The sequence below is a fragment of the Stegodyphus dumicola genome, chromosome 7 (genome assembly GCF_044657685.1).
Source record: "Stegodyphus dumicola isolate Sdum_Otavi_A_Nest chromosome 7, ASM4465768v1".
Taxonomy (NCBI): Eukaryota; Metazoa; Arthropoda; class Arachnida; order Araneae; family Eresidae; genus Stegodyphus; species Stegodyphus dumicola.
Genome location: NC_140774.1, coordinates 110,429,292 through 110,445,649, shown reverse-complemented (window position 1 = coordinate 110,445,649; position 16,358 = coordinate 110,429,292). Strand labels below are relative to the sequence as shown.

Below are 16,358 nucleotides of genomic sequence, written 5' to 3'. Positions count from 1 at the left end.
GTCCAACTATGATATGCTATTGAAGACTTGTTAATTTTGCCTTTTCTGACATAAGATTCATGTTCCTTGATACGAAACTTCAACGCTCTTTTCGTTTGGCCGATATATCTTAAACCACACTGACACGATATACTATAAATTCCCCAAGAATTCAAGACAGAAACGCAATCTTTTAGAATCGAAGTGTGAATTTTATTAATAGGGGAGAAACCGACTTGAAAATTGAATTTCTGGAGAATCCGTGCAATTTTATAGCTAACAGAAGGATAAAATGGAAGCCCGACAAGGTCATTAATATTATTTCTAACAGTGGAAGGTCTTCTTTGATGGGAATCTGAAAATTTTTTAACGGCTTTATCAATAATCATGGGAGAAAATCCACGGTCAATCGACACTGCTCTCAAATAATTAAGTTCAATGGTAAGCAAAGATTCAGAGGAACAAACTTTAAGCGCGCGGAATACATAATAGTAAAAAGAAGCCATTTTTTGCTTAACAGGGTGGCATGATTTGGCATGGGGTGGTAAACAAACTGCAAAGGGTTTACGGTACACAGTGGTGCTAAAATCAGTTTCATTGTGGATTATAAGAACATCGAGGAAGGGGAGGGAATTGTTGGATTCAATTTCAAGAGTGAATTGGATGGCTGGACTAAATGAATTCATAATAGATAGAATCTCGGATAAATCCTCTTTATAACCGTCAAAAAGTGTGAAAGTGTCGTCAACATACCGAATCCAGAGACGAAAAGATAGTTTATTAAATAATTTCATCTCAAAATAGTGCATATAAATGTCAGCAAGTACCGGACTGAGAGGATTACCCATAGCCAATCCTTCAACTTGACGAAAATGTACATTTTGGAAAACAAAGTGGGTTTGACTTAGAGAAACTTTAGTAAGCGAAACCAACTCATTAATTTCAGTATGTGTGAAGTGAAATTCCCAAAGCCTAGTTTCAAGACAATTTAGTGCTCCTTCGACCGGAACATTAGTAAACAGTGATTTGACATCAAATGAAACCATAATGGAACGAAGTGGAGAAATATTTTTAAGTTTATCCATGACTTCAACAGAATTTTTTACAGTGTGAATATTGTTAGCAAGTAGCGGAGAAAATCTGGAAACTAAATATTTGGCCAAAGGATATGAAGCAGCACCTATGTTGGAAACAATTGATCGAAAAGGAATACCGGTTTTGTGAACTTTTGGAAGAGCATAAAGTCTAGCGCAATTAGTAATAGGTGGAGTAAGCGATTTCTTCAACTGAGTTGGCAGAATGTGGGAAGATTTAATGGCACTTCTTACTTTCGTGAGGTCCGAAGTTGAAGGATCTTTAAGGATCGAGCAGTATGGGCCTTCATTTATCAGTTTAGAGACTCCAGTAATATATGTGTGTTTGTCCATAACAACGAGCTGTCCGCCCTTATCAGCTTTAGAGATAATGATATTAGTATCAGAATGAATTTCACGTAAGATCTCATTTTCCTTTTTGCTAAGATTTGAACAATTGTTAAAATCTTCCACTGTTAGAAATAATATTAATGACCTTGTCGTGCTTCCATTTTATCCTTCTGTTAGCTATAAAATTGCACGGATTCTCCAGAAATTCAATTTTCAAGTCGGTTTCTCCCCTATTAATAAAATTCACACTTCGATTCTAAAAGATTGCGTTTCTGTCTTGAATAATTGGGGAATTTATAGTATATCGTGTTAGTGCGGTTTAAGATGTATCGGCCAAACAAAAAGAACGTTGAAGTTTCGTATCAAGGAACATGAATCTTATGTCAGAAAAAGCGAAATTAACAAGTCTTCAATAGCATATCATAGTTAGACTTTTAATCATAATTTTAATTTTGGATCTGCAAAAATTATCCAAAAGGCTTCTTACATAGGTGAATTGAATTTTCTTGAGGCTTTTCACATTCACAAAGATTTAGCAGGTTTAGTTAATGATTTGAAGTCCAATCCAGTCCTTCCTAATGCCTTTAAAATTCTACTATCTTAATTCAGTTATTTATGCCGATAGATGGCGTTACCTCCTCGCGTTTGGTACTACCAGAGGGTATAAAAATCCACTGATTTTTCATGCTCGATCAGATAGCCTGGCTCAGTAAAAGTAGGCGGCCAGTGCAACTCTCATTAAAAATCTAGTTATAACCATGTGCAGTGATGATAAGGACCACGTGTTTCTGTGACTCCTTCTCCTTTATTTTCTTCTTTCTAGGTATTTCTTTCTCCTGATGAGGAGGGACCTTTAGCTGCCCTCGAAATCGATTGTTTCATTATACCTACGCTAAATACAAGGTTGTTTTTACGATTTTGATTGTCACATTAGCATGTTTCTCTTCTAGTCTATGGTAATAAGTATTAATAAAACAGTTATGCACTCTGGAATTTCAGTTTACAGCAGAAGAATTTACCACTAATGTCTTAGAGGCTTTCGAAAATTTTTAAAAGTAGAAAAATCATTATATTAAAAACGATATGCAATCTGCTCTGGATATGCATATTTTTGTTTAAGGGGGCACAGTACCTTTGGGCAAAAACTCATATGATTAAAAAGTTACACTTTTTTTTACTTTATACCTTAAATAGATATGTCTTCTTAGACTGCATATGAAATGAAAATTGTAAATAAATAAATAATTTGTAAATTAAAATTTTTAAAATGTACATAAGTATAAATAAAAATTATCAAATGTTGCGTGCATCACAAATTTGAAAATATTGCATACAGAAGACAATTTTTGGTAAAAATGTATTTGAAATACATTCACCTCTAATGTAAAACCAAAACATATTATAAAATGAATCTTAAATTTCAAAAATTAAGAAAAAATGTTTTAAATCTAAAAATATGTAATTTTTTATCATTTTTTCAAGGTAAATATACCTATATATATTGATATATGTAATTTTGTTGGATTTAGCATGCGGATTAACAGTAGCATGCATACACAGTTAAATTTTTATGGGCATAGCATATATGGTTTGATAATAACACTGCGCACAAACGTGAAAATTACCAATTTGAGAAAATCCAATTTAAAGATACAATATCACTTTTCTCTAATTTATATTTTTTAAAACAAACTTAAAATGCACCAGATGCTTAAACTACTTCTTCATAAACAATTATGAAGCTCATCAGCTTCCTTTTTTCCCTACTTTTGGTAATCTGAGCCTCTAAAGTATTGTCCTGGGCTCGTTTCTGTGTGAATTTAATATGAATTCTATTTACTTCTTCCGCAAATGTTACACAGTTAGTTCCAAGTATACATTCTAATTCTTTCATGATGAACAGCGTTGCCTGTTTTCCATCATTAAAGTTGGCTACTGTTTAATTTGCAGAAATATCTACAATTTTCCTACTATTGTTTGTTTATTTCGGACAAAACGTCCACATCAACGAATTTAGCGACTCGTTCCATTTTGTGTTCGACCACCAATGCATCTCTTTAGCAAGACTGGGTGGGACAAATCTTTAAACACGGATTTTATAGCATCCATAATTGCTACAGGAACTGAATTTGTATGTTTAGTTTTTATTTGTGCCACTTACAACTGCTCTTTTGTATGCGCGCACCAAGAATCAACACCATCGGGGCAAAAGTCATGAGTTACTTCATTATCATTTGAACGTTTATGGTACTAAGCCCATATAGCTTTCTGCATAACGTGGTAGTTGTGAAAATGCTTCCTAATGGTATTACCATAATATGTTGTAAGTTGACCTATCAACACATCTGTAAGTCGATCTTTACCGCTAAGAGGTTAATTGTCATAGTTTCTTGGCACGGAATTTCTGTTTTAGTTTCCCCAAACTGGCACCTATTCGTTTTTGAATGTGGTTCAGACATCCTATCTTCGAAATCGGAACATTATATGGGTTATTGTGGTAATGATTATTTTCGTTGGTTGTGGTGGCAAACGTATATGTCACATGTTATGATAAACAGGAATATAGTGGCAACTTACCCCAGGACAAGATCCAGGTCTGTAGCCCGCCGTGACGAGAGAGTGACAAACACGTGAAAACTGATTTAATTCTTGCTTTATTAGATACCAACAATACTGAAGAGATATTCCCTTCTTTTTTGTACTCCGGTATGTCACATGACGATATGAGGCCTCCTCACTCAGAACAAAAAAAAAAATAGATCAATTCTTCCACACAGCCCCTCGAAGACTTGGTGTATTTCAGCTCACACACATGCAGGTACTCTTCATCGGGATGCCGGGCGAAAATGACAAGCCCGGGAAAAAAGGAGATTAGCTTAAATTTGCAGCTACAACATCAAAGAGAAAGAAAATCACTTCCTTCATACACACTGGGAGACCAAAGAAAGCTTGCACGATAAACTCCCACAAGTTTGCATTTTTACTCCACTCTTACTGTCTTTTTTCTCTATGCAGCATCTCCATCTCGCACCTTCACAATCTCCTCCTTCTCCTCCCTCCTGGTAGACAAAAAATACCGCCTTTTATAAAGTTCCACAGTTAAGTTTTGCCGCCCAATGAAAAAAGATCCAGCGTCAGAAGGCAACCAATCGCAAAATACCTTCAGCTACCCAAGCAAACAGAAGTGAAGACGCTAGTTGTCTGACGCAATACTTTCCTCCGCTTACAACAGTTGTCTGATGCAATACTTTTCTCCGCTTACAACAGTTGTCTGATGAAATCTGTTCCTCACCTTACAACACAAGTTGGCAAAAAAAAATGAAACTGTCACCAAAGGAATCTGATGCAAATATCTAAATATTGCCATAACGTAGTAAATAATTAATTCAATGTGACCTCGTCACATATCCACCCCTCCTTCGGAAAAAAAAAAGGGTAAAAAAAAAAAAAAATTCCTATGCAGACGAAGAACATTCCTAGTGTTAAGAGGGAGCCTCATATCAACACATGCCAATTCATGTAAAAGTGCTGGTTAAAAATACATATATTACACACAAATTGCTATTTACATAATAAATAAAAGACAAATAACATAATCAAATGCACTATAAATAAACATACAATTTCTAACATATTAAAACATGGAGATCACTTGGTTACATTGCTATCGTTTAACACCAAAGTATATAGATAATTGTGCAAAGAATCCAATTTTACACTGTTGGCACAGATGATTAAAGTTCAATTGATAGTCTTCTGTGCATCACGCACAGTAATGGAAGCATTCATTTTAAAAGTCCATGAAAAATATTAGAGTCCATAGTATCAAAAAGTCTATAAATTTAACATAATTACCGTACTGAGTATTCAGGCACAGTCTCTAACATGTGTACTCAGTAATAAGTGATATAATCATTGCACATTCACATAATTTGCCCAAAATATTGAAGAACTAGGCACATAATTGATAATAAGTATGCGTTAAAAAAAAGAGTACACAGTCCACAAAAGTAGTTGAGATGTCAAACAATTTGAACATTGTTCATATAGTTCATAACCTACATTCTGTTCTATTTGCACAGAATTCAGCATTTAAGAGGATATATGGATACACAAACACAGAAATATCATGTGTAAACAAAGTTAACTTGCAAGACATAAGACAGTTGTGGTGGTAAATGCATTAACAGCGAGTCCTCAAAGGCACAGTAATAGAATATCATGCTATAGTAATTTAGTAGCACCATGTAATATAGTTTAACATATATTATTTCATGCTACTGCAATGCAGCTAGATATTACCAACATTCTGAATTATCATTTAAAAGGGAGCCGCACAAACCCTTAGAATAAAGTTAATATGCATCGAAACTTTGGACGAAATTAAATATATCATGACATACAATACTTCTCATGCTATACAACAAACAAAATTCACATACCAACTTTTCATGCAAAACGTGTTTCATGCTATAAATAAGTAGTATAACACATACAGTTTCAAGATAAAAGTAGGGCGTATAAAATCTCATGGTGACTAAAGATTAGAGAACCGTTACAATAAAATAAGAAAACATTCTTTATGATAAAGCAAAATTGCAATTTTTACATACTCCTAGTTACACTTAATAAATAGCATTTATGATGGCAAAATATTATAAGACAACTATAATGACATCATACAAAGAGATTTTGAAAAATAAAACACCTTTAATCATTTTAAATATGTTAGGCACAATGTTGTTGAATCTATAATTGATATTTAAGGGTGATCAAGCCTTAAACCCAAATGATTATGCCTGCACAATCATAAGAATTCAACAAAAGAGGCGCAACAGAATAAATTTGGTACAATTAGATATAAACACACTACTTAACAATACATAACTTTTCATATATATCAACATTCTCCACTACTATGTTAAGACGAGAAAATTTAAATGTGCTGTCTTTTTCTTAGATTATACTGATGTGTAACTTGAGGAGCAGGAGGTGGATTTTGAACTAAGTGAGAGAATCTTTTTGGAGCTAAACGAAGGCGATTTATGTGAATTTTGAATGGTTGAGCAAACTCATTGTCAAGTGCTCGAATAGTGTAGTTTACATCACTTGATTTTGAAACAATACAGAATGGTCCAGAAAATCTGGGTTTAAATGTATCCTTAGATTTCAGATACACTACGTCATCAATACTGAATGATCTTAATTTGGCATTTTTCAGTTGACGAGTATTTTGTTCTACTTGTTTTCGCTCAAGCATCTCATAGGCATGTTCATAAGTTAATTTCAGCTGTGTTAGAAGATCACACAAATAATGGGATTTATCCAATTGAGCTGGCCTTGGATCAGGATGAAATGTATCAAAAATTAAAGATAAGTTTCTTCCAAAATGCAAAATATTAGGAGAATAGCCTGTTGAAAGATGAATAGTACCATTGTAAATATTCTGATGGATTAACAATGCATTTTGAAATGAAACACCTTTTTCATGAAGGGTGAGTAAAGAAGTTTTGATTGAAGCATTAACTCGCTCACTTTGTGCATTGCATTCCAGTCTCTGAGGAGTACAATGAGATAATTTAATACCTAATGATTTTGTAATTGATTCAATCACTAATGAAGTGAATTGTGTGCCCAAATCAGTCAAGATCATTTCCGGTCGTCCATGTACAGATATATATTGTAATAAATGCCCTGTAATAGTTTCAGCAGTGACATTTTTAAGTGGATATAAAGCAAGATGCTTAGAAAAATGATCTAAAACAGTAAGAACATGGCCACAATTCCTTATAGGACCGACAATATCCATGGAAATAAAGTCATTTGGGTACTTAGGTATTCTGATGGCTTTATATGGTGCTTGTTTAGGAGTGAACGACTTATATTTGTTGCATAAATGACACGAGAGGACAAAGTTCTTTGTGTCGTTATACATGCCCTTCCAAAAGTAACGTTTCGATAAAATCTCATAAGTCTTTTGCACCCCAAGATGGGATATATGGGAAATTTCTAACACTTTAGATTTCAGTGCTTGTGAAACAACAATTAACTCAGCATTATTTTGTTTGTTTGAAATAAACATAAGAAGCTTGCTTGACTCATTAATAAAGAAATTATGTACCTTTGCAGCATTAAGCAAGGAAGGATTTTTCAAAATTGTGATAATTTCTGAAGTAAAAGGATCCGAACTTTGCTCAGCAAGAAACGTTGACTCAGAAATTTCATGAGCAGGATCTGCAGAAGAAACCAGGGCATTCACTTGGGGTCGTTCAAGATTTGTTTCAACAAACGGAAGAATAACTGAGTTATCTTCAGAGTTTTCAGCCAACACTGACTGATTATGATCAGGATCTTCCATACGTGACATGTAATCAGCTAGAGAATTTAATTTTCCAGGAATGTGCTTAAATTCAAAAGTATATTCACTTAACTCCATAAGCCACCTAGTCGTGTTGTCAGCAGGTGACGTAGATTTTTGATAATGCAACAGAGGTTTACTATCAGTCAAAATTGTAAACTTTCGATTATATAAATATGATTTGAAAGCAGTAACAGACCGATAAATGGCATAAAGTTCCAATTTTATAGCTGGGTATTTTCTTTCGGATGGTGACAATGTTCGACTATAATATGATACAGGATGCAATTCATTGTTGTGTTCCTGCAGAACTCCCAAAATAGCATGACCACTGGCATCAGTATTCAGTATAAATTCCTTGTCCCATTGTGGTAAGATAACAAAAGGTTCAGAAAAGAATATATGCTGAAGTTTCTCAAATGCAACGCTATGCGCATCAGTCCATTTAAATTTATTCTTCTTACTGGTCAATTGTGTCAAAATATCAGTAAGTTCAGCATAATTTGGTATGAGATGCCTATAGAAACCACAAAGGCCTAAAAATTTTCTGACCTGGCAGACAGTCTTAGGTGGTTGAAAGTTAGTGATCTTAGCAATATTAGTTGAAATGGGTTTAATTAAGTTATGAGAGATGTGAAATCTTAAATAATCTATAGCTGTTTTGAAAAAGACACATTTTGTAGGAGACAGTGTTATGTTATACTTAGATAAAAGTTTCAATACTGCAGTCAACTTAGTCATCATATCATCAAAGTCAGAAGCACCTATTACAATGTCATCCTGATATGCATGCACACCTACGATGCCGTCCAATTTTAGTTCATCAATAAGCGTATCCACTAAAGCTTGAAAAGTACTGGCGGCAGTCTTTAAGCCAAAAACTAGCCTTCTATTAGCAAAGGATCCAAAAGGTGTAGTAAATGTTAACACATCCTGCAAGTGATCGGAAAGTTTAATTTGCCAATAAGCATTTTTTAAGTCAAATACTGAATAGTACTTGTAAGTGGAGATGTTGTTTATAAGCGTTGAAATCTTTGGAAGAGGATATGTTGAATGTTCAATAATAGAATTAAGCAATCTTAAATCAAGAGCCATGCAGTATTTGGGTGGATTATTAGGGTATTTGGGATCTGGCTTCTTTTTTACTAACAGCATGGGACAAGCCCATTCAGCAACATTTCGATGAATTAAACCAGCTTCCTGCAATTCCTGAAGATCTTCTTTAACTTGGGATTGCAATGAATAAGGAATTTCAAAAGGGAGGGTCCTAATGGGATTCGAAGACCTAAAACAAATTTGTGGGGTTACCCTATCAGTGCAGCCAAGTGATTTTAAAGATTTGGAAAAAGCTGCATAATTAGAGATTAACACATCCAATAAACACTGCCTTTGTTCAGGAGAAAGATGATTAAGATCAAAGTCAGTTGTTTCCTTATTTCTTTTATTCTTAATTTATTTATTATTTGTTTCTTTTATTCTTGTTTCCTTATTTCTAAAACCTCTTTTGATGGAGTTATAAGATTGCAATACTCATTTTGAGGAGTATCCGAATTTACAGAATTAGGTATGGTCTCAGCAAATTCAATATCAGATGTGACTTGACCTAGCTTCTGATTTTTGTTTAAATGAACATTGTTCGAACCAATATTTTTGATGACAGTAATGAAGGAATTGTCGTTTAGAGTGTGGATCGCAGGATGCAATTCAATATCATGTTTACTTACAGTTGGTTGAAAAAGGACAGGTTGATTGTTAGCATGAGGACTATTGACTCTTAAGTGCGCAATTGTCGATTCTCCAGGATCTAACATAATTTTGTGTTTCAAAATTGCATAACATTCTGAAGGTACAGGATTACAATTATAATTTTTTACATTAGCCATATTAATTAGAAGTGCATCAAAATTATTAAATTTTGCAACTGCACTTTTAGCACATATTAAGACATCATGTTTGGATAAAAAGTCATAACCTAAAATTCCATGAAAATTTTGTTGAAAAGCATCAGATACATAAAAGGCGTGTTTAAAATGCTGCTTGTTTATCTTAAATGATATTTCTGCACAGGCTGAAAAATGTAAATTGGAATTGATAGTTTTAATTTGAACATGTCTGGATAAAAATCTAACTTTAGTATCCAATCTTATTGTATCAAACACAGCTTTTGATAACAATGACACAGAACTTCCTGAATCAAGTAATAAAGTGCACAAATTTTTACCAAATGTTACATGAATCAAAGGAAGAGTACAATCAGAAAAGACATTATTTATATGCGCAATAGGTAAACAATTACTTTTACTTTTGACATGAAATTGTTGCAAAAACTCTTTGATAGAACTCGAGGGTTTACCACTGATTATCATTTGCTTATTTAAATATGTTTCAATACTCTCCGATTCTTTGCTCGTATGATAGTTGGTTTTTGGTGACTTGGTTGAAACATTAGAGGTCACATCGCCACCTACTTGTGAACTCCCCTTGTGTTTAAAGGAGTACTGTATCTTGGCTGATTATAATAATTTGGTCTCCGACCATAAGATGGAAATCTGTTAACATTTGAGTTATCACCTTGTCGCGTACTATTGCTATAGAACTGTGGTCTAGTGAGATTAGGACGACTGCTAACATAGTTACTCGAACTTCTAACCTGGTTCTGACGAGGGCTATACATCGCCAAATACGCACGACATACTGACATTGAATGTCCAAATTTATGACAGTATAAGCATGGAAGTGGATATGGAGGATATATGGGAGTTTCTTGCATCCAATTTACACAGTGGTCATTAGCATCTTGAGCATGTGTGGGATTACTTGTCCGTAAAGACAAAACAGCATTACATTGATTTAAGGGATGCTTATCTAAATTACAAAACTGACATTTTTCATTCTGTAATGCAATTTGAAGACTGAGGTTTTCAACTTGACTTTTTAAACTCTCAATTATATCATCTTTGCTATTCAAAGCAATGGAATGTGATTGCATTATTTTCAAATTTTGCGAATTAGAATGATGTTGCTGAGCTAAATTCACAAGCTGATCAAAATTATCTGTAGATTCACTAATTAATTTTTCTTTGAGTTCTATTGGTAAAGCAACTAGAAACTGCAAAGATTTTATTTGGTTCAATGCTTTGCTATTTTGAATATGGTTGTATGTAGCATGAGCCAAAGTTTCAATACGATGAGCAAGACTTTTCATTGACTCACCAGGTAACAGCTGAATGGTCTGGAAAGCAATTAAATTAGATGAAGAGTTAGAATCCTTCGAAAAGAAATTTATCAGTTTTTCACAACCCTCGTCTAGGGAAATCACATTTTGACAAGCAGGCGATTCTGCAACGAACTGCTGTGCAGCACCAACAAGTTTACTTTTCAGATGTAATAGTGCAACTTTCTCATTCCAATTATTAAGAGTTTTATATTCTTTAATCTGGCTAGTGAACCAACGAACGGTATCAGGATCACCAGAAAATGATGCAATATTAAATATGAATGTTTTAGTTTCCATTTGTTCAGGAGATTGTTGTCGTGTCTTAGGCATACTCAATTAAACAAAATAACATTCTATGAAATGACACATATGATAAATATGCAAATTTTTGCCTAATAAAGGCATATACTATAAATCATATATATAATACAAATAAAAAATAATATCAAACAAATTTACCACTGCAGCATAAGACTTAAGTTAGACTTTGAATCATTCATGTGATTAATACAATGTATATTCATCTTAAATACATTCAGTTACCCAGGCAAACATAAGTGAAGACGCTAGTTGTCTGACGCAATACTTTCCTCCGCTTACAACAGTTGTCTGATGCAATACTTTCCTCCGCTTATACAACAGTTATCTGATGAAATCTGTTCCTCACCTTACAACACAAGTTGGCGAAAAAAATGAAACTGTCACCAAAGGAATCTGATGCAAATATCTAAATATTGCCATAACGTAGTAAATAATTAATTCAATGTGACCTCATCACAGTTATCCTTTGTAAGGGATAAGAAAGTTTTACAATCTCCATCACCAATATAATTAACGTAACGAAGACCATACTTTTCTTCGAATCGCGAAAACATACTCAACATACCATTCGCTTCCAATTGTGCAGATGAGCTGAATGATTCTTATTGCATATTTTCTTATGTTCTATTTTCCATTTCAAATAGCTTTCTTTTGAGGATATAGTTTTTCCAGTCTCACAACCTTTGCAGTAGGAACTTGAAACATAACGATGACTAACTTTACCCGTTTCACCACCAATAATGGAAGTTAACCAAAATGTGAAGAATGTCCTCTGGTTTTTCATGTGCCATTTCCGCTAACGGTCAAATCTGAAGAACCAGTCATTTTTATTTCTTCGTCAGCTGCTATCTTCATACTATTTTCCACAATATTACATGTAGCAGCATACATATGACTTACAATTTTGTCGTATGACTTCTGTGTTACAGCTGGTGGTAAATCCCTAATTCCACAAAATGTTCTGGTTTCTGTCAATTATTTTCCAATACACCTATCACTAAAGTAAATCTTCTGTTTAAATCAGAAGCAGTTTGTTTTTCACTACAAGTTTGGAATTTTTTATAGATATTAGTACTCCACAAGAGCCGCATGAAGTATTTATTTTTATGGTTTAACCATACACTACTTCAGAAATAATACAAATTTTATTATGGCAAATATGACAGCATAAGTATTCTTCTAATACAGAAAATAATAAACTTTTAATAATTGCATACGGTTTAAATTCCCTGTCACCAGAAACTACTATATGATCTAGAAGTTTTTTGCTGATGCAGAGACATTTGCATCTTTATCATTACTTCTTGTGCACTAAAAAAATTATTCCTTTTCTTCGGTCTTTGACCTGAAGCTCTTTTCATATTATTATTCATTTTTAAATTTCAAAACAAATATCTTAACATAAACGTTTACTCAGCAAAAAAAAAAAAAAATTTGATACGAAAGACCGAAATAGAAACACTCAAAACGACATTAGATTCAGCGTGGAAATAAGAATTATCATGTAAGCAAACTACCAGCAGTGAAGTTGAGTAGTTGCCATCCTTCTTCCCCTACACCAAAAGGAAATTAAAAAAAAAAAAAAAAAAAAAAAAAAAAAAAAAAAAAACAGTATTAAATATTTCTGTATATAATGATAAAAATATGAGCTCGTATACAGCGTAACCAAAATGTAAACAACCACCATAGTTGTCCCTTTAAACGAGTGTCGCTGGTATACTATCCGATGTAAACTTTCATAACTCAAGAAATAATGCGAATTTTAGACCGCGGTTTTTTGCATTTTGTTCAGAAATGTTCATATATTCATAAAATGTAAAAATCTGAAAATCGATTTTTTGAAGATTTAAAGGTCCTGTGCCCCCTTTTAATAGTAAATGAAGCAGTTATATAAACGATTATGATACACTTCCTAGTTTAAGAATTATCCCTCCGCAAAACGAAAGATAGATAGCATAAAAGCTTTCATTTAAAATAAGCTGAGAAAGATAAACTTAAATGTGTTAGAGGATTTAATTATATTTTAAAAGGTTAAATAATTATTTTTATAGAAGATATTTAATGAAGAAAGAAAAGAAATTTAAGGAGGTAGAATTACTCAAGATGAAACAACGCATGCATTTCAATAGACCTCTTGCGCACGAGTATATCAACAAATGCTAGACTCCCGTATAATTTTTTTATGTTTGATGACATGATGTACGTTTGCAAAATACAATAAAAACCGGTTTGTTGTTGTGGAAAAAATACTGTCTCCGTTTACTGGAAACCTGATTAGAATTGTACGTGTAAAATTTTCAGAAGTGTCCCTCAAACATCATGCATTACCTTTTGAAAGTAGCAAGAATTTCTCGTTATGTGAATTTTAAAAAAATTTATTGCGAAATACGATTAAAGCTCAATATTAAAAAAATAACAAGAACCACAAAACAAATCTCATGATATAGAAATAAAAAGAAAATAACTTGCCTAAAAGGTATATACGTAGATATTATGAAAAAACCATTGAACCAAAAAGCGTAATTATCAAAATTTAAAATTAAATGGTTGTTAAAATTAGTATACAAGAATATGTAGAGTCATTTATCGATAAAAAGAAGTCAACAGAGGAAATTAGAAAAGGACTTTTAAACATAAATTGAAATGTAAATAAACAAGAAATATAAGTTTTAAAAATTTAGACTAACAAGGATTTGAAATTATGTAAAATTTTTAGCTTTTGACAAAAATAATGTAGACATCTTTAACAAACGGTTCTGAACAGTAGAAAGTTTACTAAAAATTAAGAAAACTTAACTTTTTGTAGATAGGTGACGAATTTATCAAGGAAAAGCTCCGCAACAAATATCAGTTTTAATTTTGCACTTCCATTAACCAAATACATTTTGATCTAGCACTACATTAAAAAAAAAAAAAAAAAAAAATTGGCATGCCTTCATGGTGTTACAGTAGCCCACTGGGAGCGTATTTGTGAGGTCCAGGGTTCATGTCCCAGCGAGGGCATTGCGGATTTCTTGGATTTCCCTCTTTCGAAAAATTCTAATAAAATGATTCTACACTGGCGCCCAAACTAAAAGAAGGTGGAGGATGATATTTCTTCACCACCAGGATCTGAAGACTGGATCTCCTAACGCTCAGTCGCCCTTTAGAATGGAGAGTATGTAAGGTATTTTCTTCTATCATGCCTTCGAGGTGTAACGGTAGCACCCTCGGCGCTTATTCGAGAGAACCAAGTTTGAGTCCCGGCGAGGGCATTGCACATTTTTCACATCTCCTGCTATGAAATAACCTAATTATTCTACAAAATGATATACGCCTTTCATAGAGATTCAGCGCAAAATGCCGTTTCGAGACTGATATTCCATTCGGTGCTAACACCCTTTTTGGGTAGACAACATAAAAGCCTCCAAATCTTAGATGATTTAACTAAGTAGGAATACTATATGATTACAACCACAAAGATTTCTGTTTATTGTGAGCTGAGAACATAAAAAATACGAGATACATAGTTCTGACGCAATATATAAATTTATTAAATAAACGTGGTGCGCTTGTGTATTGGATTCATGTGTGATGTAGAACATTATTTCAATTAATTACTTAGTATTCGTATTTTGACATGCGATTATTTCATCGGTTTTTAATGTTCGACATTAGGAACAAAATGTAACTTTTGAAAGCCGCACTTTTTTGCATACTAGTATACTAGTATCGAATAATTATGTCAAACTTACTTCTAAAAGATATTTTGTATTAACTTTGTGCAATCATAACGAATAATTTAATGACTGGAATTTTTGTTGCATGAGGAACAAGATCAGTTTCATATTTTTATATAAACCTAACATTCCCACAGAATACTGATATTTGTTTTTACAAAGCTCTATATGCAACGTTAAGAAAGTTAATAATTTTAAACGTATATCTGCAGGCATCATTCAAAGAAATAAGGCCTTTCCACTTCATCTTACAACTCTGAAGCTGAAAATATTTTTCATAAAGCAGTCATCTACGTTCAGCATTTAAAGCCAGATTCTTTTATTTTAAGATCAATTTTATTTAATGATAATTATGTCTCCAGTGATCAACAGTAATTCATTTCATATTTAGCAAAGAGAAAAAAACATTGTATTAAAGCAGCAATAGGTGTACGGACATTAAATAGATATGTAAACGATGCAACACATTTCTGGACCACAACTTTCCTCTTACATGAAGAATTTCAATCCGAAATATCAGAAACATATTTTTTTCCACCAATAGCACTAGCCATTATAGGTGTTTGCCACTCCATTTTACTACGGAGGCATCTATTACGTGGGCCAACATTGCCTGCCACGAAGGAACAGATAATTTACATTCATGCCTTTTCCGCGAATCCGGGAGGTTTCGTACTAAGCTCCCCGGGAACCCAGATACGACAGACTCACTAACCGCTTTCCCGTCTAAGATACGTATCAGAAATAATTAAACAAATCCTCGGGATATCGTGCTTTAACTGCCGGCTATTATGACACCCTTTCAAACTGTAACTTCTCTTACTTAACAGCGCAGTTTAAATCTTTAAAGTATTTTTGATTAACAAAGTCAACGATTTTAAAGCGTGCGTTAGTAACATTATACGAAAACTCCAGCGCGCTAGGCTGTGTATCGGATATTCTAAACATATGGTGTTTTTAAATATTTGTGATTTTGCTTTGAATCGAATTTTATGTGGCGTAAACGCGAAGAACGTAATATTTCATAAATAAAATAAACACGCAAAACATTAAGAATAAAGAGACAAAATTTTATAAAGCAAACTTAGTAATAAAACTGAGCATTGTTATGATACACTGAGCAAAGACTGGGAAAAGAAAAGAAAGCAGAAATATATATGCAAACAGCTGCATTGGAATTCTGAACTATATTGTTATGCTGCTTTTAAAATTTTTGTAATTTTACTGGCGAATTGTATACGGCGTACATGCCAAGAGAAAGATGCTTATAGAATTATAATATTTTTTAATAACTGTTTCTTGAATATTGATCTCTCTTTCAATAATTGATAAATGAAGCA

General features: G+C 33.2%; 1 protein-coding gene across 4 annotated transcripts in view; it reads right to left on the bottom strand.

Annotated features, from left to right (window-relative positions):
• LOC118197035 (ankyrin repeat domain-containing protein 61-like) overlaps positions 1 to 16,358 on the bottom strand; it is a 95,058-nt gene that overhangs the window by 32,686 nt on the left and 46,014 nt on the right. The window contains exon 1 of one of the 4 annotated variants that reach the window (XM_085820725.1): positions 11,438 to 12,782. The exons of the other annotated variants lie outside the window; for them this stretch is intronic. The gene's annotated coding sequence lies outside the window, so the exon portion shown is untranslated. Of the gene's footprint in view, positions 1 to 11,437; positions 12,783 to 16,358 lie in introns of those variants that run through there. 4 annotated transcript variants of the gene reach the window in all.